This window comes from Myotis daubentonii, chromosome 3 (genome assembly GCF_963259705.1).
Source record: "Myotis daubentonii chromosome 3, mMyoDau2.1, whole genome shotgun sequence".
Lineage (NCBI taxonomy): Eukaryota > Metazoa > Chordata > Mammalia > Chiroptera > Vespertilionidae > Myotis > Myotis daubentonii.
This window is the reverse complement of record NC_081842.1, coordinates 76,079,361-76,105,533: the sequence shown is the minus strand read 5'-3', so window position 1 is coordinate 76,105,533 and position 26,173 is coordinate 76,079,361.

The following is a 26,173-nucleotide window of genomic DNA, read 5'->3' as shown; positions in this document are numbered from 1 at the left end:
CAGTTGAGCAGCCTTAGCATATCATTAGCATATTACACTTTGATTGGTTGAACAGATGACCAGATGACCGGATACTTAGCATATTAGGCTTTTATTATATAGGATGTACTCTCCCTTTCCCAATCCTAATCCTAGCTCAATTTGTTCCTCAACACTTAAACACAAAACTCATTGCTCTCAGCTGTAAAAAGAAGGATATCTTATCTTTTATGACAGTATGTTTGGACCTGAGAGGATTATGATAAGTGAAATAAGCCAGTCAGAGAAAGATAAATACCATATGATTTCATTTATATGTGGAATTTAATGAACAAAATAAAAAAAAAATAGAAACAGACTCATAGATACAGAAAATGGAATGACAGATGTCAGGAGGGAGGGGCACTGGGGGGCTGAGTGATAAAGATAAAGGGGTTAAGCAAAAGAAAAGCAACAACTCATAAACACAGGGAAAAAAAAGAAATACTTGATTTCTATAAATAGAGATTAGTATTAAAAATCAAATAGGTGGGCCATATGTAATTGTTTCCAATGAATACCAGTGGTGGTCAGGATACTTTTAGTGGGCCACATTGGTTATAACACTAAAAATATTACTTATTTTTAAATCCATCACTTAAAACTAACATGCACAATGTAATTCTAAAGAAGTATTGTTGATTATGTATTTTTATAGCAACTGGATTGTTTTATTTATTTACCTTAGAGAGCAAAAACTCTACTTAGAGATGCAAGTATGCCTTCATTCACATCCTACATCTTCTCTTTCTACTTAAGTTCTGACTTTGGTTTTTAACATGTAGTCCTTAGTGGTTTCATTTTATTAAACTATTAAAAAAAAGATATCAGTACATTATTTAAAGCATCAATAAATTAATATCAGATAAAATTAGGTCCAATGTATTATCAAGAAAAAAACAGTAAGACAACACACACATTCCAATACTTTGACGCAAAAAACTAGAATTTTCAAGAACCTCTCCACAGGGAATTATAATAATGCCTAGATTATAGATGTCAGGGATTGCAAGAAAGACAGGTATATAAATCCTACACATGGTTGTAACATATGTTTTTCAAAACTATTTTTAATCGGTATCAAAACTTGATTATCAAGATAAAATAACTGCCTATGAAGAGCCTTGATTTCAAAATTGGCACTTGTTTCAAAGTAAGGTAGTATATTTCTCATGTAATTAAAAATAATTAACTAAAACATGACATATATATGGAAGCAGGTTTCATGAAGAAATTGTTTCTAAATAACAGAAAATGTTAATGTTTGCGAAGATGATCAATTAACAGCCAGACCTGTCATTGAATATTGATCCAGTTTATTTATGCTTTTTGATTGAACAATACCCCCCCCAAAAAAAAAACAAAAAACTAATTAACTAGCTAAGAATTGAATAAAGTTTAATTCTAAGTTCTAAATATTAAATAAATTTGCAATTTGAAAGCAATGGAACATTTACTCCTTGATAGAACAGGATAAGATATGTTTTACCCATCTGCAACAATTAGCCTTCTGTCCTTGCCTTTGTGGATTAGACATTTTCCACATCTTTATTTTTCCTTTATTCATCCATTTTATATCAGATGGGAGGAAGAGTGGCAGAGAAGACAAAGAAAATGTGAAAACTTTATCCAAACGCATCCAGAATCCAAAGTTCAACATACATGTACATACATATAAATGCTCTAAATAATTTGGCAAGATTTGAAGTACTGTGAAGTTAATTGAATAGACTCAAGTCACATCAAATTCAAAACAGAGAAGCATGAGGGAAAATGTGGTTTCCCTTAAATAGGGTGCTGATGTAGGTCATCCAAACACCTTATAATCACAAAGGACTTATATTGCCCCCCCCAAAAAAAAACCTATAAAAGACTCAGTTATAAAAAGAGCTCTTACTGACAATAAATACCCTGCATCCCCAGTACTGCATTTAGAACCATGGTATCCCCCCCAAATTAAAATACAGTCATTGTTACTATATTCAAAAAGCTTAAATCTGGTTGGGCCAAATACAATAAGTGTAATAAACTTAAACAAATTAGGAATTTAACTAATTCAGAGAATAATTTCCAAGAAGTGAATTAATATCAGTACCAATATCAAATATGTCACTGATTCTGTCATTTGTTATTAAGGATAATTTTCCTTCTTAGTCACAGGATGTCAAATACTTTCAAGCAAATATGACACATGACAAAACCTAGTATGAGGTTCACATTTGGTTACATTTATGTAGGAATGTGATTTTTTTTTAACCTATTTGAGTATACTTATACCTTTGAATTAATAATGAGGGAGATAAAAAGTTGTTGCTTTCAGTACTCACCTCATAAAATTAATACGAACGTTAATTTATTTAACAAATTTCAATTCATAGTGCTGACCATAGCAGATATTGAATTTGGCACTGGAGAGAAAATAATTAACAAAATAGTTCTGATTTCTGAGACACAAAAACTATTTTTTAAGGGCAATATTTATAAAAAGGCAGTAGGTACATGAATTTTTTTATTTATTGGTACTAATTACTTTCATTTTGGAGTTATTGACTTACCATAAAGTTACATCTTAGAACTTGAAGATAAAGGAATTAACACTGTCCTATGCCCTAAAAGTTAATTCAATATAATTTATTAGAGAAAAGACCAGCAAAGTCATCTTAAAAATAAAAAATGGCTTCCAAAACTTTAGGACAAACTACAACTTGATTACATACATTAACATATCAAGCAAATAAGTTATTCAGAAAAAGGTTATCAGTCTTGGAAGCAAGGCATAAAGAAACAGTTGGAAAAATATTGCTAGTCCCCATCCCAGTATTTTTTTTTTTCTTATAAGATTACGGATTTATTACGGAGGATGTTAAGGAATATGAATCAACAGCCAGACGAAGAGTTAGTTACAAAGGTCAAGGTCTCAAACAAAGGAGCTTGTGTTCTCCTGGAGCATGGGGCCCAGCATGGTGACACATAGAAGTGTTCTGGTCCCCCAACTTGGCGGTTCTTCAAAAAAGAGGGCAATGAGCTGCCCTTTTAGATTTTTTTTCTTAATCCAGAGAGAGTATGTTCTTCAACAGTGGATGTTTTCTTAAAACCACAATTAAGACCTATATTTAAGGCCTGTGGTTTAACACTGTGCACACCAAGCACATTTCTAAATATACTTTGCTTTCTTATAGGGTCTGCTCTCAGAGAAAGATGTGGTCATGCTGATAAAAGTATTATGGTCTGTGTGATATTTTGAGTTCTCATTGTAAAATAAGACATTGAAAACTGATTTTAAACATCAGTCTCTGTGGCTTCAGTGAATGTGAGGCTAACCCTTAAAACAGTCTGTGCTCATTATGCCGAAGCAATCAGTATTCTAAATATGAAAACCTGAGAGCTGAATTATGACAAATTTATTAAGATAATAAATGCACTCTATCAAACACATGAACATTAACTGGCTATCCTGTGCCACAATCCAATTTAATGGTGAATTTTTGATTATACATGACACTAGAGGCCCGGTGCACAAAAATTTGTGCACTCAGGTGGGTCCCTCAGCCCAGCCTGTGCCCTCTCGCAATCCGGGGCCCCTTCTCCTGGCTGCTGGCACCAGTTTTCCTCCGGCACCCTGAACCCAGATCTTCGCTCTTTGCCAGGAGGGGAGGGGCTTAGCTCTTTTAAAAATACTTCTGAATGTTTGGTAAATAACCCTGTAGGAATCTACTTTCTGAAACATGCTGGTTGTTAAGGGTTGATTTGGGTAATCAACAAAATGTATGTTAAAACCCTAATCTCCAGAACCTCAGCATGTACCTGTATATGGAGAGACGATCTTTAAAGAGGGGATTACATTAAATTGAGTCAGTCCCAGTGGGACCCTTAGCCCATCTCACTGAAGTCCTTATAAGAAGAGGAATGCTGGGGTCCTTCCCCAGCAGGTCCAGGGGTTCCCAAAGGTGTGGACAGAGTTGGAGAAGAAGGAATGACACAGAGGCAGCGTTCAGGTGATCATCATAGCCAGGTTCTCTTTTTATCGTCCTGTTACATCTATATTTATACTATTTGATCTTATAAGCATGCCCCTATAAGCTTTTTCTTTTTCTTTTTTTTTTTTTTTTTTGCTGAGGAGAGCATGGGGTCCGTTTATTGGGGGGTCAGTCAAAGGGGGAGCTGGCTAGGGTGGGGTAGGGCAGCAGCTTGTCTGGCCCCCGAGAAGCCCAACTTGAGTCCAGAGCCTCCACCGCTTTGAAGCCAAAGTCTTCCTCCACCTTTATCTGCACGGGGGCCAGCTCCGGAGTCAGCGGGACTCCCGCCCAGTGCCCTTCCCACGGCGCTCGCCGCCTCTTCCACCCGCTGGGCCCCTCGCCAGCGGCTGGGCTGCTGGCTTCTGTGGGCGCTGGCGTCCTCCTGGGTGCAGACAGCCCCTCTTTCTCTGGAGGCTCGTTCTCAACATTGCCTGGGGTGGGGCGTCTGTGCCCTGGCTGCCCTCGTCCTCCAGTAAGATGGTGAACTGGCTGGCCCGGTAGTCATTGCCGTAGGAGTCCAGCACCCTCATGAGGAACATCCGCTCCTGCTGGAGTCTCCATGTTATCCTCTGTACCTGATGGAGCCTGTTCAGGACCCGCTCGTTCACCTGCTGGATCTCCCTGCAGCGCCGACCCAGCGCCTGGTACTTCCTGTGATTGAGTTCCCATTGGTGCTGCCTCCAGCCTTGGGCTGCCTCCTCCTTTTCGTCTCGCTCTGGGAGGCTGGAGCTTCCCAGAACCCGGAGACACGAACTCCACTTCGGTCTCAAGCTCACTCTCCAGGATGTGACCACCCAACAGCGGAGGCAGCACCAGCTCCCAGCAGGGAGGTGCTGAGAACTCCTCAAAGCCCACGGCTGCCATGGGCCCCTCTCTCTGCTCCAGCTCCATTTCTCCCTGGCTCCTGGTGCAAAACTTCCAACCTTGCAAACCTCTAGGTTAAAGTGGCTCCCAAAACGACAGGCCCCATTCGATTTCACAGCCAGGCACCCAGGCCCCGGCCGCTAAGCTTCCTGGGAGTTGTAGTTCTCTATTTCCTGCTGCCTCCCTCACCCCAACCCCACCCCGGTCCTGGTTGAAAGGCCCTGCTTGCTGCTCTAACACTGTGGACAAGCATCTGAGTCACCTCCCTCTTTATTTCTGTCCCAACACCATGCAGTCTGACCATGGAGACTCTCCACTTGGGAGGCCCCTGGGTCTCCTTCTGGGGCCTGGCTGCATTGCCCCTTGGGGACCAGATCGAGTCCCCAGGCAGCAATGCAGCCCAGCCTCTGGCCCCGCCTCTGGGTCTTCTCCTATCACTGGTGATCTGAGAAGCTAGGCGGGGCAGGGAAGAGGCGCACATGTTTGGAGAGATGGCTGGAGTACTTAGAAGCCAAAAGCAGCAACATCGCCTCTTCCCTGCCCCACCCGGCTTCTCCGATTACTGGCCCAGGGCCGGCAAAGGTGGCCTGGTTCTCCAATCACAGAAGCCAGCAAAGGCAGCCCGGTTTCTCCGATCACAAAGGCGGCCCGGTTCTCTGGCTCTTGGCTGCCACTGGGGTTTCCGATTGCCATCAGCAACAGGCGGCTTATTCCGTCCTTCCCCTTTCGCTTCCCATCATTGTGCCTACCTATGCAAATTAACCACCATCTTTGTTGGTGGTTAACCGCCATCTTTCTTGGCAGTTAATTTGCATATCACCCTGATTAGCCAATGGGAAGCGTAGAGGAGGTACGGTTAATTACCCTTTTTGTCTTTTATTAGATAGGATTATTACCCTAAATTTCTATATTTTCTAATGTTTTAAGTTTCTGGGTGAGAAACGGAACTACAATCATAGGCAATAGGGTGCTATTTTGAGATATGCATGCCTAACATAATCCCTATCGCATATATTGTACAAACCTTATCTTAGCTTGTGGGAATTGATAGTTTGACAGTCATAACCTGCTAGTTAACATTTTGCAAACTGCAATCTATTGGTGGAAACGAACCTGGAACATGGGCAGAGCACTGTGGAAATTTGACTTTAGAAAACAGACTCTGAAACCAAATATCTTTGCATAGCATGTAGTTTATCTTAGGACCTAATAAAATATCTCAAAAGCATTTCAAAAAACTATGCTTAATATCAAGAATTGGAGTTGGAAGCTAAGCACAGGTCTTTTTCATCCAAAATGAAGGCGTCTAAAAGAGTTTTCCTTTTATAAAGACAGTTCTTATTTAATTCTTTATGTCTAGAAACACTCAAGTGAACTTCTTTTTTCTGGCTATGGTTTTCAAATTAGATAGCAGAAAGGAAAGGAAATATATATATATATATCTATATCTATCTTCTGGGAGGGGAGAGTGTTTTCCTTTTTTCAGTACTTTCTCTAAAGCATCTGGGTTTTTTTGTTTGTTTGTTTTTCCCATTCTTTAAATTTTTCCAAATAATTTTGATTTACCTTTCTCTCTCACTCTTCCCTCTTCCTCATTACATTTCATCAGTCAGATAATCATGTCTGGAGTTGTCCTCAAAGTCGTTAACTGAAAATTCCAAGAGGAAGCTGTTGTTTTCAGTGCTCCTTCTATTGCTGTGTTAGTCATGACTGCACTGGGAGAATGCTAACTGAACCAGAAATAGCAAGCAGCTTTGTCCACAGATTAGCTTTCATGGGGGTGAGGGCTGAGAGAGGGCAGTATAATGCACACAGGGCTCTAATTAAGTACAGACCCACTGGCTTTCTCCCAGTGATTACCAGGGGGATTTCAAGGGCAGAAGGTTGACGTTATATTCTTGGTGCACAGTAGTAGAAGTGGTATTACTAGTAGTACTAACAAATTGTGTATTGATTAAAAGTTCAAACAGTGTTTTCCCATGAATTTTTATCAATAAATAAATCCAGACCATAAAATGTAGTTAATTTGGTAGAATGTGTTGTAAGCCAAGAATAATGAAAAACAGGCCTCTCGCTATGTTCTTATGTACCCTTTCTAGCCCTTTCACTATTAATCATTGAATAATCTTTTAATGTGCATCCCTAATAGACACAAAGAACATCATTTTTAAAAGTTTGAAAAATGAGTGAGCCACTAGGACAGAGTCATCATTCTGGCCATAGGATAAGACATTTCTCAAGGAGAATAAGAGGTTCTGGACAGTGTGCAGAATTCGGGGTCACTCTGGCTCTAACTAACACGTGAGATGTTGACTAGTAACTCCAGCCTTGTCAGTCAGCCAGTCGAAGTTAAAATTAATCATGGGCAGCTTATCTTTTATTCAGATTAATTAGCTACTGAGTAGCACAACGAAAATTAATTAGGAAAACAAAAGGTAAGATTATTCACAATGCTATCACTGAGAACTGCAGAGTCTCACTCTTCAGCCAATAAAACAGAACCTGTTGCCACATGTTCAAGATAAACCTTTGTTTATGCTTTGGATTTATTTGCCAGAGGCATTATATCAAGGTCAAGGATTTAGTCCTGGTGATCTCTGATTTCCTGTGTGTCTCCTACAGTCCCCAGGAATTTCACATAAACTATGTTTGGTTTCTGGTGTTTTTAGGTAGTAATTTTCCAAAACTCAAAAAAAGCATAATTCCCTAATAAATGTTAAATAACTATAAAAATATAAAAGTTGAGGTTATGTTCACTAAAAATGTTATCCTGTCACATTAATCTTCTATGAAAAATATAATAATATTTCTCCATAATCATTTTAAAACGCATCATACCATAACATTTTCTTTATGTATTCCCCCCTTATTATAATGATAAGTGCAGTGATATATTTAGTTTGTACTGATTCATTTTCAATACCTGAAAATTGTCTATAGAAATCTCAATTAGATCTAAAACTCTCCCCTAATTCTGTTTGAACACAGCTCGGTTAAACAGATTCTATTACGTTTCCAGGATAATTATGATTCCCAATATAACCACACAGAGAAAAAGCTGTTGTACCAGGAGCAGCAGCACTACGCCTGCCTCCCAGCAAGAGTGTTTTAAAGAGCTTCTAGTGTTATTTTCCATAATAAGGCCCACTAGTTGGCAGAACCCCTGGAAGCTATGCAAACAGCAACACATCTGTTCCCTAAGAGGCAAAATGCCTTGTCTCAGCTGAGATGTTTACTGGCTTTACCAGCAACATTGTGATAGAGCAAAGCCTGGAGCTGCATAGAAGGAATTTTCCTTTAGAGACTTGCCTATCCTCAGAGGAGGAGCAAAGACAGTGAAACCTCGGGCCTTGATCCATGCTACTTCAGAGAGTAGCCTCCTTTTCAGACTGGCAAAACCAAAGGGTATTTAATACCTTTTTTGCAAGTGAAGTCAAGGCTGTATAAAAGCTAAAGTCTGCAGCAGGAAAAAACAATTTTAAAGTCTACTAATTAGATCCTTTAAACTATTATATCCACAGCTAATTATTTGTTTAAATAAGGGATTTGACCTTGATTTTTAATGCTTATGAATAAATAAAATGTTTTTGCATTTCACAAGCATCCTTGAGTTTCATGGCTTGTTTCAAACCAAGGAACAAAGTTCAACCAAGACTTTCATGTGTATATCATTCTTCTGAGGCATGATTTAACCTGAAGGAATAAATAATGAGCCTTTACAGTAGAAATGCAAGCTCCTTTAGAAATTAATCATTTCTACTTTGCAAATATCACCTCTATACTGAAAGCTTGCAAATTTGCATTTACAGCCTTACTATGCTCCTGAGCTCCGGGACTTCATTTCCAGCTACTTACTGAATAATTAGATGTTTTCCCTGCTATTCAAAAGGCAACAGGTTAAAAACCAAAAATTCTTTACTTTCCACCTGACACTCCTGCAGTGCTTTTTGTTCTTGTTTTTGAACAGTACATGTTATTTTAACAACACATCTGGTCATCCAGGTTTTAAAAAAAGTGACTGTCCCATATCTCCTCATCTATTCAATCCTATTTGTTGCCATTATTACCTGCCCACTCAGAAACTTCATTTCTTGCCTTCTACATACCTAGAGACATCTTCTATATTGCTGTCCATCTTTTCAGCCTGTTATGTACACCGGTGAGAAAATTTCTAGTTTTCTACGCAAAGGCTCTATTCCTTTCCATGAAAAGCACGGAGACTTGAACTCTGTCATCAGGGCTCAACCCCTTCAAACAATCAGTATATATTGTTAAACAAACATGAATGTAGAACAATGTATTCCATAATCTACCAGGTGCCAGGGACTACCCTGTGCCCTAGAATATAATGCTTACTAAACTGAAATGTGTTTTCTCCTCCTGACACCTATAGTGTGTTGGGAAGGTAATCTTTGTTAATATTGTTGCTCCGCTTCTTCCTAGATGGGTGATCGCATTAACTAACTCTATGTGTCTTAGTTGTCCCATCTGTAAAATAGTGACTACAGAGGGGAAGAACTATATTTACCTATTGGGTTGATGTAAGGATTAAATGGGGCAATACATGCTGTGTTCCTGGTCTAGGATATTTATTGTGAAGTTATTCAATGAAGGAAAGTACAACTTCTTTCAGTCTCTCCAATTAGTTACACACCAGACTCAGCAACTTTTCAACTTTGAAGGTTCGTGCCTATTATCTCAAGGCACGGTTTCCTCTGACACAACTAGTTCCACTTTCTCTGATTTCTAAATCTCTATCAGGTCCCTTACATTATTATATTATTATTATTATTATTATTATTATTATTATTAATTTTATTAATTTTATTATAGTTATTAATACTTGTTATTAACACTTCTTTTACCTTATTTGCTATCATAATTTATTAAAGCTTTACTATGACCTAAACCTTATATTCATTCAATCCTCATAAAGAAGGTATCATGTTATTCCCACTTACAGATGAGAAAACTAAAGTTTGGGGATAGATGGGAAGGTATTAAGTACCTTAGTAGTTTTTATCTAGTGAGGCATGAAATCAGGTTCAAATCTACTTCTACTTGTTTCCAAAACCCACATTGTTAGCCTCTGTGCTATGGGTCTTGTCACAGGCTACTGCCCTGTCTTCAGTCTGTCTTAGCCTGTTAATTTGTTAATACATTTACTTAGAGAATGAATTACATTTTATGTAACATACCTTTGTAGCATCCTCTCACTTAGGACCTTGACTAGGAGAGATGTTGAATACATATTTATTGGCTGAATAAATGTATGAATGAAAGAACAAAGTTAAATTTGTAGAATAGAAAAATCTGGGGGACGTAAAGGGGAAGGGGGCTTATTAGGGTTTCTGTGTGCATCATCCTTTCTAAGAAGCATAGACAAAAGTGAAATGGAGGGGGAAAAGAGCTACGAACCATGATGAAGATGATTAAAGAGAGTATAGAGCAGCTGTCAAAGCAAATATCAAGCAACATTAATAACTTTATCGCTCACCATGAGGCTGTCTCAAATATTTCCAAGAAAACAGTATCCTTGCTGTTGCATGGAGTGAGACTCATAATCAAGTGCAGATTCAAATAATTTTTTTAATCAAATACCTTGAGCTGCAGAATTAAAAAAAATATATTCCAACTAATGGAAAAATACAAGACTCAGAGGAAAATATTATTGCATTCTTGGTATTTCAGTTTGGGGCAGAGTTGATAAGAAATAAGATCTGCAACATTTGCCACCTGTTATCTAAGTTGTTTGAATAGTCAGATAATATCCCCAAACATCTGATGCTTATCCAAAAATCACTGTGCTGTGAGACTTACCAGTAAAATGCTCAGCACTCTCCACAGTAGATTTTGCTCGTGTTTCAACCTGTCCACAAGGTTTGAAAGATGGTCTACATGCGTAAAAGTGAAAATTTGAGATCAGATGCTCATTTCAGTTCTAAATATGAAATTGCTTATGTAAAATAGTTTGTATTTTTTAAGGTACAATGATTGTTCAAATAAGTCTCTTGTGTGTTAGTAAAAAATTACCTGCATGATTTCTTAACTATAGTATTTAGTAAATCTGATTATTTGTTCATTTACATAGTTTTTCACTGAAATAAGTTGCAGGTTTTGAGTTGAAATCTGTACATCCCTGTATGCAGGTAATGTGAGCTACAAAAGAATCAGAAATGTGGTCTCTTGTTTCACTGAGCTGACATGTACAGTTTATGTGCATTATGGAGGGGGGCGGGGCGGGAAGCAAACATTTGTTTTATTATATACTGATTTGGCGATGTGAAAAAAACAAATATTATCATTGCTTTTTCAACTTTCACTGCTTTATTCGATTTTGGATAGAAGAAGTAAGAGGATAGCAAAGAAAAAATGAAAGGGTAAATAACAGGAAAGAACAAAAATGCTAAGCCAACTTGGAGTAAAATGAAAGGTATGTGGTATAAAGACAACGATAGTATAGTGGTACTGCACGGTGGCTCTGTGATTCTATAAATGGTAGAGCAAATGGCAGCATGTGTACTTTTAATCTTTGCCTATATAATTTATTTATCTGGCTCTTCCTTACCCTTCAAATCTGAACTTAAATATTACCCTTTTCAGGAGAATAGCCCTAAATAAACTTTGTAAAGGGATTCACTTGACAACCATCCAAACAAAGCTACCATCACACAATCAGGAATTGATCTCAGTCTTTTTCAGTAAAATATTTGGCTTGTGAAGTTTCTAACCCTGTCTATTGTGTTCAACTCCATATCCTTTGGGCCTTGCACATAATGAGTGCTCATAGTAAGTTTTCTAGAATGACTATATGAATGAATGAATGATCAATCTAGTTACTCTTTCCCAAAAGATTGTTTATATGTATCATTGCTAGAGTTATTTTTCTCTTATATATTATGAACTCTATACTTAAATGTTAGGATATATTTATTTTTTATTTTTTGTTAATCCTCACCCTAGAATATTTTTTCCATTGATTTTTAGAGCGAGTGGAAGAGAGAGTGAAAGACAGATGTGAAAGAAACACATTGATTATTGCCTTCCAGAGGGCTAGGGCTGAGGAGGACCCTGCAACCAAGGTACATGCCCTTGACCGGAATCAAACCTGGGACCTTTTGGTCCACAGGCCAACACTCTACCCACTGAGCCAAACTGGCTAGGGCATGATATATTTATTTTTAACAACTGCATTTCAAACTTATTTCCTGAATCTCTTGGAACAAAACCACATATTCATTTCATTTTAAGGAAAGGCTATCAAGTTTTTACCTAATCTGTCTATATAGCAGAGTTCAATATCAATTGTACAACTGTCACACACATAGTAACATGACCTGGAGTGTATGATGTGTCATCCATTTGTTGATCTATCCCATAGGCTTTTGCTTTTGTAATGCCCAGATTTACAAAGAAAAATATCATAAGTTTATAGAAGATAAACTAGCAATATGCCCAGAAGGAGAGACTTGGATTAGGTAAAAGAACAATATCTCAGAACTCACCTCTAAATCAAAGTAGTTTTGATATTCATAATTTAATAACGGGTAAAGAAAATTGTTACTTAATTATTTTTCCTGCAAGTACCAGTATTAAAAGACTGATGCTATTACTCAGAGAGTTTCTGATATTGTCAAGCTTAGGATTCAGACATTTTGTAGGAAAATAAAATTCTCAAGTTCTTTCCCCACTAGTCTAAACCAAAGGAGTTAAGGTAACCTGGGGCTTGCTCTCACTTGGCTGATATTTCAGGATATATATATAAGAACTAAGATGGTAAACTGGACCTTCTAGCATAGGCACACCTTTTTCTTATCCCAGTGGCATTTCTTTCCATTTACTTAAAAAAAAAATAAAGAATGTGGTAGGGAATGGCTAACTATACAGTTATTCAATTTTTTAAATATTTGTCTTGTGAAGTTTCTAAACCTGTTTATTGAGTAAGTTTATAATAAAATGTTAAAATGCTAATTCCTGGATCCTGAATCTTTCTAAAAACAGATTCACACTATTGACAGAACTCCTACTTATGACTTTATTTAGAATTGTGAAGTTCAGATCTTTGAAATGTCCAGCTGTGGCCTCTAAAGCATGAAAGCAGTAAAACAAACAAAAAACAAAAAAACAAACAAACAAAGAAAAAACTTCACTTGTTTGAAGAACAAAGAGTAAGAAAGTTTCTGTTACTAAGAATGTAAACAAGTGAATAAATATGCATTAATTGCTCTTCATATTTTTAGTAAGATATAAGAAGGATGTTTTACATTTTATTAGTTAGCTGTGGAATAAAGTAAACAAAAGTATAGATCAGCAAAAGTACAGTTTACATTTTTAGAATGGTTTATTTCTGAATATATAGCTATCTAATGAATACTATTTATGGTATATTTTAAGTAAACCGGATTACAAGAAATAAATGGTTTTTCAAACAGTACTTTATATCATAGAGCTTCAATTAAATTATCCTAAAAATGGTGCTTTATACATAAACTTGAGAAAACCCAGATATGTAATGATACCTTGTTATGTCTCTATTAGAGAAAATTATGCCAGTTCCAAATGCCTACAATACTTGCTTTAGTCTCAGAATAAAATAAGAAATTAGGGAGTATCCAAGCTGCTATTTGAAAGGAAAAAAAAATTCCCTTTTTCAACCTCTCTAATATCAATGAGAACTTTCTTACTGTTGTCATTAGTAGTCATAGAGACTGATGTTCCCTTTGTCTTCTTATATATTCTCCTTAAAATAACAAAAGATACAACATTAACTTTTGTGGATCACATTTGATTTACCTCTTTCCAGATACCAAAAATTTGGGGGATTTATTTTGTAAATCAATTAGAGCTGCATGAAAATCCTATTCCTTCTGTTCAAGTGGTGAGGGACGCCTAAAGCGACAGAATGTAGGGATTATTAGATATGTTTTTCTAAGGAGGAAATAGTCAGACAAAAATGGCCTGCCTGAAGTTACAGTTTATAGATTGGAAAAAGGCACAGACAATTAAAAGATGGAGCTACTTAGGGCAAATTACTTGCAATCAAGCTGCAGCTAAATGAGCTTCTTGATGAGGAAGCCAAATTTATGTTGTCTCAAACCAGGGAGAAACATTAAAGAAGTTGAAAGGTGAGCAAAATGTTAGTACAATTGGATCCAGATAGGTTTATCAGAGAAGTTATGGAGGCAATTAAAACAATGCCTTCTGAAGTAGGCATACACAGTCACACACACACACACACACACACACACACACACACACACAAACACACTAAGAATCATACACAAAACACCTCAAAATAGAAGCCTGTGTGATTATACACACGTTTATCTTTTGTTTACATTTTATGTAGATGCCCTTTCTCATCATAAAAGCCCTGTGGCTTAAAAACTCAATCATAGAATATAATCATTTTCTCCCTCAATCTGCAATTTACTATAGACATTTTATTTGAAAATGATGTATTGTTTAAACACTAAACAACTGTGTTTTCACTTTGTTTCTCCCCGCCCTAAATTATCCCTTGGCAGCTCTTTGAGTTGATTCTGAAAGAATGTATTTGATAATGAATTCCAAACATACACAAAGCACAAAAGCTGAGTGAAAACTTCAAATGTGAAGTATCAAATTTTTCCTTTGCCACTCAATATATGTTTTTGCATTCAGGGCTGCATGCATCAATTTCACTGAAAGCAGGGTATTGTCTACATATATCTGTCTGAATGGAATGACTTTCATGATATTGTAATTTTGAAAAGGCATCAAGCGAGGCTATCCTTCCTCCCACTTCTGTTGCATTGGAATGTTAGGCATAAGAAGGTAGACAAAAGAAAGGTATAATGCAGATCCTTATTGGCAGTCAGCAAGTACAAGTATATATAAAAAGTGATAATTTTCTGCTGACATTTTTTCTTATCTTGATTCCCTTATCCTTTCATGCATTAAGCTTGGCATGAGCAGAATCTGAAAAAACAATTAACAGTCTTTGTTCAAAATAGACAAAAAAAACCCCCAAAAACCCAGCTTTCTCCTTCAAACAATCCCTTTAGAAAGCAAAAACTCTCTAATATTCAAGAATTAAAAAGGACAATATAGAAAATGCCACTTTTACAACACCAAATTAAAAATGTGATTCTGCTGCTAACACGGTTTTCTTATCATTAACATTTTCAGCTGTATCCTGGCCAGGCCTACCATTGAAAACAGTCCAAGAAAATGCCCAAATGCCCACAATGGTAGTGAAGAGGTCTTTCTCCACCTGATGTTGTCCAGTTACATCTCCCATCTAACAAAATGTGAAGAAACTATAAAGAGAATACTCTATAGAACTCTGGAGAAAAGTTTGGCCATAAAAATATATGTGTATCCTTTTTGTTTCTTTCCTGTAAATTATAAAAAAATAAGATGTTTTAAGCACTTCTGGAAAGTGCCTCATTACATTGAACATTGGCCAAAGGAACATTTAATAACTAAAGTCATACCACCTGAAAGTGATGAGAATTCCAAATTCTCCCCAAATCAGCCTTAGAGGAAATCTTAAAGAAAACAGGCAAAAAAATATACAGGCTAAAGTTCATTGTTAACTGTCCTGTTAATTCTTAACGGAGTGACCAAAATGATCCTATGAGTGACTTTTGTCTTGATAGCATCTTTAAATGCAAGCCTTACGAGGCAAATCTGTTTGCAAAGAGTAGTGAGAGTACCTGACCACATATTTCTCAAGTTTAGGGTAGTTAAATAACCAAGTAGGTGACCGGTGATGCCATTTTATAAAATAAGATAAATTTGGAGAGAAAAATTAGAAGTGTGGTTTTAATTATATTAAAGTTTGAGAAACCTTTAGATGTTTAAATATTAATGAATTGGCAATTCAAAATAAAGTCTGGAGTCCTGGAAAGTGAAGACTAAAAAATACACTGAGAGCTTATTGGTATATGAAAGGGAGTCAGAGCCATGAGAGCTAATTGTAATCACTTAATAGATGAGTATGGATGAAGAGGTGAAGCTTAAGGATAAAATTCCAAGGAACTCTAATTTTGGAGGATGGGATGAGGAGGAAGGGCCAGAAAAAAATAAAGAGAAGAAAAATAAGTAAATAAATAAATTTAATAAATAAATAAATAAATAAATAAATAAATAAATAAATAAAAGAGATGAAGGAAGTACATGGGTTACTAGAAGAATGTGGAATCTTGGCAGCTAAGTGGAGAAAGAAGAGAGAGAGAGAGAGAGAGAGAGAGAGAGAGAGAGAGAGAGAGAGAGAGAGAGGAAGGGAGGGCGGAAGGAAGGAAGGAAGGAAGGAAGGAAGGAAGGAAGGAAGGAAGGAAGGAAGAGAGAAAGTGGCCCTGGCAGGATGGCTAAGTTGGTTGGAGTGTCATCCTGTATGCCAAAAGGGATTTTAAGTTCAATTTTTGATCAGGCACATACCTAGGTTTTGGGTTTAATCCTCAGTTGGGGCATGTGAGGAAGGCAACCAATCGATGTTTCTCTCTCACATTGATGGCTCTCTCTCTCTCTCTCTCTCTCTCTCTCTCTCTCTCTCTCTCTCTCTCTTTCTCTCCCTCCCTTCCTCTCTAATGTCAATAAAAAAGACAGAGAAGGTAAAGTGACTGACAAACTGGGTCAAAGGCTGAAGACTGAAACTTTCCTTGAGACCATTTTATATACTTGTGAGTACTTCCAGATAACAGAATTATTTCATTACAGGAGAAAGAATAGAGCAACATGTACTTTTTCATTATGATACTATTATTCATGCATGGTAGAAAAATTAGAAAATACACAGAAATTAAAAGAAAATGATCTCTTAGAATGTCTCCAAACAGAACACTCTTTAATCTCAATGCATTTTACTTTGATATAATTGAATATTCAAACAGTGAATCCTTTTTTTTTCTATTTTGAAAAATGCAAAAATAAAAAAGAATTGTTTGAGGGAAATGACTTTAATATTTAAATACATCTTCTTACTTGATTTTAATCCTTACATATTGAGAATGTTTTATAAGAAAACAAATCTCTTTCTTAAAAGAGGTTATATAATTCCTGAGAAAGTTGTAGAATTAAAGGTGAAAGAAAAGAGCAAAAACAGCTATTGAAAAATATTTTTTAAATTTTGTTTTATTACTTAAAATATTACAAAGAGTATTACATATGTCTTCTTTGTTTTCCCTTGACCTTTCCCTGGCCTCCCCTACCCCCAAGTGTCTTGTGTCCATTGGTTATGCTTATATGCATGCATACAAGTCCTTCAGTTGATCTCTTACCCCCACCCCCCCACAATGGAATTGGAAAGAAAGGGAGTTGTTTAGATATGATGTTTCTAAAAAATGCTTTTAGAGTAATATAAAGAATATAATAAAGCAGCCAGTGCATTAGTACATAGGCAAAAATGAGAAAATGCATTCTGAATTTTATTTAAAAGTCATCCGTCTTAAAAATGAAAATGGAAGCTGAATGCTTATTTGCATTATGTTCTCGATACTTATTTTTTTTTTGCCTAGCTCTGAAAGGAGGTTAAAGTCATCTCTCTGAGATTACCCTCCAATGTATTCATTGATTTCCTAAGTGAAGTTTTATAACTTAATTCCACTTACTTCAGGTTAATATTTTTGGGAAAAGGGAAAGAACTTTTAAATACATTAATTATATTTAATAAGATACTTTCAACGTGAACAATGTTTCATAGTCCATAATAATTAAAGGTTGTGAGTAAATGTACTTGTGCTCCAATTAAAAGATGTGAATTTACTTCAAGCTTCTCTCTCAACCCATTGGATTTGGCTATTTTCAGAATTATCCAAGCCTTGTATCCATTATATTAAAAGTAGAACAAGGAATTATTTTATGACTTCAAAGAGTTAACACAACTCTCATCATTTTAGAGGTAATTGCTTTCTTTTTTTCTGAAAATTTCCTTTGCATTTGATATTTTTATGTTACCCAAAGCAGATATAAGTGAATTATAAATTAAAACTAACTCAATTTTAAATCTATCTTAGAATATTCTCTTTCTAAAATTAACAAAGTCTTATAATTTGATCTTTGTTTACCATAACTTATATTTCATCAAACACAGAAAGAAAAGGAAGCTTCTTATCGATCAACAAATCAGGTTATATCATAAAGTAATATTTTAAAAGTGCATAGAAGTAAGATGTAAAATAAATATTATTCCATCAATCATAAAATGGAGTTACAAATGTTTGGAGGCCCTTTGTACTAATTTTTTTTTTAACAAGTCCAGGTATATTTAACACCTTTCACTGCATCATGTATAAATTTAGCAAAATGATTAGAGTATTTTTCTAACAATATCAATGGCCAAGTTTTTGTTTTAAATACATTTTTATTGACTTCAGAGAGGAAAGGAAAGGGAGAGAGAAACATCAATGATGAGAGAAAATCATCAATTGGCTGCCTCCTACAGGCCCCCTACTGGGGATCAAGCCTGCAACCCATCCATATGCCCTGACTGGGACTCGAACTTATACCTCTGGGTTCCTGGGTTGAGTCTCAACTGCTGAACTACACCCAGCTAGGCCTAAATTTTTGTTTAAAGAGAGGTATATCTAGTTTGGAGATTAAAAGCATAGCTGCCATGTGGGAGGCTGCCAGTAGGTGGCAATGTAACTTATAAGGACATTAAGAAAAAGCTGTGTGGAGGAATAAGTCTCTAAAAGAAAGGCAATGTGTTCTTGGTCAAAGAACCAAAACAAAAGTTAGCATTTTGTGTTTATTTGTTTGAAGATATTCCTAGGATATAATAGACTAAATTTGTGAGTAGATAAAGATGAAAAATTCTGAAAAGTGTATACACCTACAAACTCAGATATTTTGATTCATATAATTTTAATTAAAACAAATAAATTGACTTGATTTTATTTTTCTAATTAAATTGATAAATCCAACTTGACTTCAATGACTAGCACTACTTTCCCCTTTTAATTATATTTATATTAAGTTCTCACCTACATATAAGTAGTCAAATGACTAAAATAAGAACAAAGCACACAAACCCAGACAGAAAGTAAAATTATCAGAGTAGTCAAAATATATGTTGCAAGTTTAAACAAAGAACAACAACAACAAATCATGTATTGTTTGCACAACTCATTTCCTGATCTATTCCCCAACACACACACACACACACACACTTTGAATTTTTATAACAAAATTTTTTAAAACTCTAAGTAAATTAGAAGAAAGCCAATAGAAAGATAAAGTATTGAAAACATGTCCACTATTAGTGAGTGATGATGACTAACAGGAAAGAGAAAAAAAACTTTAAAAATTATACACACACACACATCTGTAAAGGTACATACACAAATGTAATATATTCTTATTTTCCTAGGATAATTTGGTGTAGTATAAAACAATACTATATACTTTAGTGGTTTCTCTATATACCACTATAATGAAACACAGCATTACTAATGGCTATAACAATGATAGTGAATATATGTATGCAATGCATCATTTTGAAAAAATAATATAAACATTTATCATAAATTTGAAAAAAACATGGCTTCAATTTAAAATCACTGACATAGAACTTTGGAATGTAATCAGGAAAAAGACTAATTTTTAGTATATAGTAAGCAAAATGCTAAGTGACATATAAAAATTTGATCACCAAAGCAAGTCTATTTGGTACATTATATTTTATCTTCATTTTAGAATAAGGAATACAGGCTGCTGGAATTTAAGAAATGTAATAGTGTTGGCACAGTTACTAAAGTGAAAAAGTTGGGATTCAAAACCAGACCTGACTCAGTGACTTTCCACCACACTGTGCCATTTTAATGATTTGAATATTGACTTACACAGTGTGGTGCAAACACTACAATGAAGCACAAATGCACTTGGTCGCATCAGTGTTATTATTAACTTGACAAAACCATACTTAAGTAGACAAGGAGAAAGTTCTATTATATAAATAAACTAGAGGCCCGGTGCATGAAATTCATACACGGTGGGAGAGGGGGAACCCTCAGCCCGACCTGCACCCTCTCCAATCCGGGACCCCTCAGGGGGTGTCCTATTGACGGCTTAGGCCCGCTCCCTGTGGTTCTCTGCTCTCTGCAGGGCCTGCCTGCTCCACACCATGTTGATGGGCAAGCAGGCCCTACTGGGTGCTGCCTGCGGGCCATGCTTGCTTGCTCCTGGGTTGCTGGGTGATGCCTGCAGGCTGTACTTGCCTGCTGGGCTCGCATTGCTGGGGCGACGCAGCCAGTGTCCCGCTCCAGCCACTAGAGGCACCGCCATCTTTTTTGTGGAGTGATGGCTAATTTGCATATTACTCTTTGATTAGATAGGATGCTGTGCTACATTTTTGTTTAAAGGATATAGGGAAGCCATTAGTTTCTGGGATAAGGAACCCAAAGGTGCACTTGCTTTGGATTTTATTTTTATTTTAAATTAATAATATTTCTTTGTTGGTTTTTAAATTTCCAGCCAGGTTTGGGGGTGTCCCTTTTTTTTAAGATTTTGTTATTGATTTCTTTTTTGAGAATGAGAGAGGAAGGGAGGGAAAGAAACATCAATGTGAGATGATCAGCTGCCTCCTGCAGGCCCACTACCAAGGATCAAGCCTGCAAACTGCACATGTGCCCTGACCAGATTTGAACTGGCAACTTTCAGTGCACAGGACAATGTCCGACCAACAAACCCACACCGGCCAGTGCTGGGCTGTCCCTTTTTAACCTTCCTATTGACTACTTCTATCACTTCTTTGTTTTCTATCTAAATCTAAGTTGTCAAAATCTTAATAACCAAAGGGCCTGTCAAATTCATTGACATTTATGAAGTATATGAATTGTAGCCCCTGGATATAGGATATCTATTTTGTTTAAAAACAATTTTATTTTTCCTTTATTTTGAATTCTCAATCATGTTTGGAACATTTGGGTACCCTGGAAAATTAGAATTTCCACTTATGTATTTTATGACAGAATATTTCTAATGACTTGCAACCATTTCTCAGATGGAATTTAGAAGTTAAAAACTACTAATATTATATGTACTAGGGGCCTGCTGAACAAATTCCTGCACTCAAGGGGGGTTCCCTCAGTCGGGATTGCAAAAGGGTGCAGGCCAGCCCGAGGGACCCCACTGGTGCATGATCAGGGCTGAGTAAGGATGTGGGAGAGCTCCAGGATGTGTCCAGCCCGTCTTGCTCAGTCCTGATTGGCCAGACCTCAGCAGCAAGCTAACTTACTGGTCAGAGCATCTGCCCCGTGGTGGTCAGTGCACGTCATAGTGAGCAGTTGAGTGCCCTTGGCATATCATTAGCATATTATGCTTTGATTGGTTGAATGGCTGACCGGACGACTGGACACTTAGCACATTAGGCTTTTATTATATAGGATTTTTTATTGCAGCTTTAGGTTTTAGGGCTAAAAAGCATTTTTAATGTAATCAGTTTCAGGACCTAATTAAAATTACTCACAATAGCCAGTTAAAACACTCTATATTTGTAAATAATTTTGGAAGGTTCTAAGATTTCTTTTTTGACTGGCTCCATACATATTCTGCCTTTATGCCTAACTGAAACACAACAGTATCAACTTTATGGAAAAAAAAAGAAATTATGAACTGTGTAGGTATTTTTTAATTCATGATTTGAAAACAATAATTTGTGCATATATGGTACTTTCCTCCGAAATTATATCAGAAACACTTTGTAAACATTCCCTCCTAAATCCCTATAAATATCCCTTTTAGGAAATGTCAAATACTATTACATCATAAGAAAAAAGATGAATTGAAGATACAAAGAAGAAAGTAAGATTTAGAAAATATATTTCTAAGTTGGCTGTATGCCAATTAAAATTCAAGTACATACCTACATTATTTTTATTTTGGAAATCAGTGGAATGAAATAACTCCTATAAAAATAAGTTATATGTAAACTATAGACACTGCTCTGAACCCTTATATTCTGCTTTATTTTCTTAAATGTAAAAGTCAACAACTTTTCAACTCTCTTGCTCTGACCATCTAATTGTTAATTGTGAAATATTCTATATGGTTTACTACATTTGTTTTTCCAGCATAAATAATCACTTGATTTCTTACAATCACATAATGTTATTTAGAAGTTGTGATAATACTTTTCAATAGCATTCCCCCACTCCAGCTCTAAAAATGCCTTGCTGTTGTTTCGTAAATTAGACCAACTTTCAGCACTAGGTCACACTCTTCTCATTTCTACCACCGTTATTTTCTCTGTTAGAGAACCATATATAACTTTTCCAAGTAGACTCATATAGAAAGAGAACAGATGGGAATGTAGGTCTTAGATTCTAGACCAGCACTTCCTTTTCTGAGCTTTATGACTCTGGCCAAACGATTTGATCTTTCTGAACATATCTAGTCTGGAAAATCAAGTTATTGGAGTAAGTTAACTCTAAGGTCTCTTCCAGTTCTACAACACTCTGATTCTTTGTGTAGAATTTCAAAGTAGGTCACCAATTATAGAGTTCCGGGATTTTTCTTCTTACTCTGTTCTAAAATGTAATTCATGATATATAGCTTCACGTGAGTAAGTTAGTAAACTTTTATTTGAGTGGATTACTTGGAACATTTTAAAAAATAGTTATTAAAAAACCTTATATCTACAATATATGCCAAACAATTAATTAATCATTGATATGAAAGGCTTATCTTTGTACTGCTAATCATATTATTCAGAAAAATAATGATTTTACAACTTAAATACTCAGGGATGAAAACATAACTCACATAATATATCTTATTATGCTTTATATTTACATTTTACTTTCTCTTACAAGTTTCTTTCTGGTGCTTGTATAGATTAAGTACTCCACCTAAGCCAGTAATGAGATTGTTTTCTTTTTTTAATCTAGTAAACCCTATAATTCCCAGCTCCAACTTTCTCTGTGTAAGGAGAATAAGAAACTACTTTTATCTAGCATCATTTCCCTTAAAAAACACTCTACCTAAATAAACAGTGCAATCCACCTGTATGTTATGTTCTTTGGAAGGTACACATTGAATATTTACAAATAGTATATGTGATACTTTTCAAGTTAGAATTATGCAAATTTATTAATAACGCTTTGTCTTGTACCTCTTTTTTATGTCACTTTGACAATGATGTATATCGCATGTGGTATATTGGGAAAACACTGATCTGTGCTGGATTCCTTCCCAATCCTTAGAGCGTGGTATCTATGTGTACTGAGATTTCATCTGTAAAATAAAGAACTAAATTATCTGTACAGGTCTTACAGGGTCTTATTTCTACATATAATGGAAATATTATTTTTCCACTCTTCTTATTTGGAATCTTCTTATTGTATCAAAGAGAAAGAGAAAGAGTGGGAGTCACAGAGAAACTTGGGGAGGTGTCACAGTTTTCTTGCCCACTTTCCCTTTCACTCTTTCAAATTGGTTCTTAAAGGACAATTTACTCATTTATTAACTTTTCCTATATTGGATCCCAAAACAAGGCCAAGAAAAAGTGTACACTAGTAAGATTCTTACCTTGGTTAAATTTAAATAGAAATCATAATGCCTTAATATATCAAAAACAATTGTATTTATGTCAAAAGGAAAACAAAAAGTAAACTTGGAGTGAATGATTGAGTAGTTGGACCTCCACCTGTGAAGGCTAACACCATCTAAAGGAGAGAAAGCACATTTAGTAAAGTCCTAACAGGAACCAGCATCTTCAGAGTCCCAGTAAACATGTACAGGTACCCATAAAGATAATGTTTAAGATTGTCTCCCTCTTTAGGTTCCAAAAGTATTCATGTTAAAGTCCATAGGATGTTAAATGCTTTGTAATTAATCTCAGTGTATTTTTGCAACAAATCATTGGCCTACATTTAGAGAGGGACACATAAAAAATACAAAGGAAATTGTATTCAATTGCTTCCCTATCCTTAGAAGGAAAACTGGGATTAAAATCCAGCAATGTTTCTTATTCTTCTAGATAAGAAAAAAAATCTACCATAACAAAAAGAGAAGAAAGTTTACATATCGAAATAATGAGCATGTACCATGGCAGTTAAAAACAAACAAAACCAAAGGGAAGGAGGGGAAGAGAGAGACAAAGTTAAATGAATCAGTCAGGATATATTTGGAGTTTGATACCATGAGTTTCTTCTTTAATTAGAGTAGAATAAGGAAATGGAAAGTTATGTTGTTGTTGAGGGTTGGGGAAAAGGTAGGATTGAAGATCTGTGACAAAAAGAAAAAGAATTTTAGTTTTGAGTTTATGTCAAATGGAGATTTTGTGTCAGAGGTTTCTTTTTTAAACCTATATTTAAAAATGCAAAGTACTTTTAACCTTATATTTAAATATGTGGAGTGCTTTCTTTTTGCCTTTTTTTCTTACTAGCAATTTTAAGTTTGCGGCCAAAGCAAATCAGAAGTTTTAGGTAGTGTAGTTGATGAATCAGTTTATTTAGCAGTCAGTATGTTGGTGATGAGAAAGCCAGAGAGTCAGAACACCTGTATTTTTAATTATTAATGACTTAGGAAAATGATTTGGTTTCTCAGAGCCCTATTCACCTCAACTATTTTCTTCAAAGTACTTTGCTCCACCATCAGTTTGGCAAAAAGCATAAATAAGTATGATGGTTATGACACATTGTACAGCAGAATGCACTAGACATATGCAAATCAGTGTAATTATCAGTGTCCTAAATTTTGGCAAAGATCTGATATAGAATCTGAATTCCCAGGATAATGACTATGAAGACCCACCTGTCATTGGATATGCAGATGTTTAAAATATAGTTAATGATTCATAAGATGTGGTGCTGATTAAACCTCTAATTAGATGTTTTCTAATTTTAGGCTAATGATGGCTTTCTAGCCCTTAGGTCTTTTCACTTTCTGTTTTTGGTTTCACCAATATCAAAACTGACTTAAAATTACCTACATGAAAATCAGTTAACATCTTTTTAGTTTATATATTTTTGATTTATGTTGGTAGAGTGTTAGACAAATATCTCTTCCACCATTGTTATAGTTAATAAGTACACGTATGTCCATTAGAAATAGAGAAGACACTGACAGGAGTTGTGGTTTTTGTTGGTTTTTTTGTTGTTGTTGTTGTTCTGTTTTTTGTTGTTTGTTTTTTTAAACTTTAAATCTAGAAATTACAATCTATTTTAACCGGGTATTTTAAAAAATAAAAGTAGTAAATTCCTAGACTTTTACTGCTTCTATCATATCCACAAACAGTAAATGTGTCCTAATTAATTTTATTAATGTTAGACATTCAGGAAAGATAAAGAAATACAATTTGAATTTGTCTGACTCTATTTCTCGAATGACAGGAAACTACTGCTGAAAAAGGTATGCCTTATCTTTAGGAACTTCTAAAAACTCTATTTAAAATGTCAGTTTTTAAAAGAGGAAGAAGAAAAGCTTGTGTAGAGGACTCTAAGAACTGCATGCCCTGTTCTCCCAGAGTCCAGCTTGATCCTGGAGATGGCCCTCTAAAGTTTACAAAGCCATTTATCCAAATGATAAGTGATATGAGCAGTTAACTGTACATTGACTAGGTAGCTACTTATTGTTTGTACAAGTCTTGATTTTGTAGTGCAGACGCCAGAGTTTTGAATAAATAAATGCTAATGACTTTATATAATTAAATTAATTTTAGCTCATCTACCTTTATCACCTTTCTATACTAGCATAGTTACTTTGAAATATTCTTATTGCAATATTTATTACAAATGAAGTAAAAGATCCACAGTTTCTTCAATGTACATATGCTATGCATACACATTTAGACTCATCATGTGTGAGGGTATTCAAAACTAAACAATGGTTTCAGACTTTAAAAAAAATACAAATTAAGATTATTTGTACATAGTGGACCCCCCCCCCCACACACACACACACACATACAAATTTTAGGTGATACAGATTTTTATATTTATACTAGAGGTCTGTTGCACAAAGAGATTTGTGCAATAGGCCTTCCTTCCCCTGGCTGCTGGCACCGGTTTTCCTCCAGCACCTGGGACCCAGACCTTTGGTCTGGCCACAGCAGAGAAGCCAAGCCTCTTCAGTCTTCAGTCTTCAGTCTTCACTCCAGCCAGAGCCTTCAGTCTTCGCTCCTCACCTGCATATGCAAATTAACTGCCATCTTTGTTGGGTTATTTGCATAGTTGCTCTGATTGGCTGGTGGGCATAGTGGAATGACACCAGTTTGCATGATTCTCTTTTACTAGTGTAGACTAGAGGCACGGAGCATAAAATTTGTGCACTGGTAGGGTCCCCAAGCCTGG